Below are 2,580 nucleotides of genomic sequence, written 5' to 3' on the forward strand. Positions count from 1 at the left end.
GAGAGCTATATGCTAAAAGAGCTGGTACTTTGAGACAAAAGTACTCCTAACCTGAGTTTCTTACCACCAATACGGACTTCTTACTCTGAAAGCCTGTCTTCTCGGCCACATTTTACAGTGCCAGTGAAGACATGCCAACAATCGCCCTGTGTATTAACTCGGCAGTAGAGCACCAGGTCTGTCTGATGGTGGTGGCAGGCACTATTATATCCAGGTAAATAAAAGCCCATATTTTGAAATGCCAATTTGAGATACAAATCAAGGGTACAACATATTCAGAACTGAGTTTTCAGCAATCTGATATCCCAAATGATGTGAAAAATTTCAGAAACTGATGTCAAACTGTACCCATGATGGGTTCCCAGCTATGGAGACATTAATACATTGATTCAAATCCCTTTACTCAATCAACATAGCCCTGAGGTCATCCTGCAAAGTGCATATCAAAAAATACGAAGTTAAGGTGACAAAGTTTGACAGTAACATTATACAAGTCAAACTTGGGAAGTCATATTAAGTATATCTGTTCTGAGAGAAAAGCATCAAATCCTTTGTGTACACATTTAGTTTTATTGTAACAAAGCAACTTGTACACTTTTAACGTTTAAAACTGAGCATCATCTTTCCTTTCCAGTGAAACAAAAAGAAAAATTTAAAAATAAACAGGAACAAAATTAAAATAGAGAATGTCAATTGCAAATAAGATCCTACAGGTTCTGCTGATTCTCCCATCGAGTGGCAGGGCTCAAGTCATCATTAGGAGAGAATTTTATTTTAAAAGTGTCATCTTAAACTGCAAGGATGTCCGTTAAACATCACAATTAAACATGCCAAAGGAGAAGCCATGTTGTCAAAATGCCCACTTAACCCACCCAAACATCTCAAACCCACCCTTTGCTGACCTTCTATAACCCCATTTTTTTAAGTTTTTTTTTCTTTTTTTAAACAAGAGAAAGTAGACAGATACATGTTGGTAAATGCTAACTGTCCATATTCACATAGAGACACAGTGTAATCTCTGAGCCCAATATACAGAGAAAGGAGGAAAAAAGCTAGAATTCTATGCACTACTACACAGGGGCCTAGCACCCTCCAGCTTCCAGCAGAGCTAAGGGAGCAGAAGGTTTTTCTTTTTTCCCACAGAGCATGGTGGTGTTGATTCCATAAAGTTTTTGTTGAGACAGGAAGGGATAAAAATGAATCTGGAACAGAAAGGGGTAGAGATTCTTTTCCCACTGAATTCTGCTCAAGGTATTTCCCTCCAAAATAAGTTGTGAGCCATGGTATAAAGGAGAAAAGAGACCTCAAAAACAGGGCAACTGAGCACAAGAGGAGAAGGAGAAAAAAAAAAAAAAAGAAAGACTGCAACTTGCTCCCAGGGACTGGAGAAAATTAAAAAAGGAAGGTTGGAATCCATCAGTGTTCCATTAGTCATCTTCTCCTTCATCTTCCTCTCCTTCCTCCCCCTCATCATCATCTTCATCTTCTTCACCTTCATCCTCATCCCCTTCTTCATCAATATCTTCCAATCCTTCTTCCTCTTCATCATCATCATCATCTTCTTCTCCTTCCCCTTCCTCATCATCCATGTCCGGAACCAAGTAGTACTGTAATGGATTTGGCCAAATATCATCTTTGATGACCTCTCCTAACTCATCTGCACCTGCATCAGAATGATCAGTAAACCAGGTGAAGAAGCTTTCTGGTTCCTCATGCTGTCTCTTCCTGCTGGCTTTATTCTGCGTTTGACTTGAACGTTTTGTCAAATCCTTTCCGGATTTCCATTTGATTTCAGTGGACTTTGAAGATGGATCACCACTCTCATTCAGATGAAATTCTTTGGAGAGAACTTTATTTTCAAAGTAGGGGTTTTCATCAAAATAAAAATCTATTCTGTAACCTGATTTAATATCTTCAAATTCTGTCACTTCGACTCTTGTCAAATAATGCAGCGCCTCTTCATCCTCCTCCCCAAGCAATGCAGACACTTGTGGATGGTTAACAAATGTTGTTACCCAAAAATTTGGGATTTTGGCGATCAATTCCGACCTCTTCTGAAAAAATGGTTGGCGGAGTTTGTTATATTTCTGTTCTACTTTCAAAATCTCCTCACTGGCTTGTTCGTTAAGTCTGTCTATTTCATTTTGTACTTCATCAATATGTTCAATTGCTTCTTGCTGTTCTTTTTCTTCCTTCGGCAAGTTCGGAGTAGCAGACGTTTCCTCTGGCCTGGAGGCAGGAGTCCGTCTTGGTTTCTTCGGTTTCTTTACTTGGGGTGGAAGTGAAGACTGGTGTTTGGGGGCCATGCTGGGAGAAAAGCCAAGAATCCACCCAAGGGAAGAAGCTCGTACCAGGAGCTCAGAGAACTCAGGAGGGTTCCCTTTTCTCCACACCCTCTCCAGTATTTATTGTTTGTGGACTCTTTGATGATCGCCATTCTGATATATACCGGTGTGAGGTGGTACGTTATAGTTTTGATTTGCATTTCTCTAATAATTAGCGATGTTGAGCATCTGCAGCAAGTGGTTTTGAATCCTTAAATCTTTAACAAGGTGGTGTGCTCTTGTTAAGAGGCAGAGT

General features: G+C 39.9%; 1 pseudogene across 1 annotated transcript; it reads right to left on the minus strand.

Moving 5' to 3' along the window:
* Window positions 1–286: 286 nt before the first annotated feature.
* LOC309665494 (protein SET pseudogene) lies at window positions 287–2,321 on the minus strand (annotated as a pseudogene). Its single transcript has one exon. The product of its transcript is annotated as a protein SET pseudogene (transcript).
* Between the last annotated feature and the right edge of the window lie 259 nt (window positions 2,322–2,580).

The sequence above is a fragment of the Balaenoptera physalus genome (genome assembly GCF_965194825.1).
Source record: "Balaenoptera physalus genome assembly, chromosome: 8".
Classification (NCBI taxonomy): domain Eukaryota; kingdom Metazoa; phylum Chordata; class Mammalia; order Artiodactyla; family Balaenopteridae; genus Balaenoptera; species Balaenoptera physalus.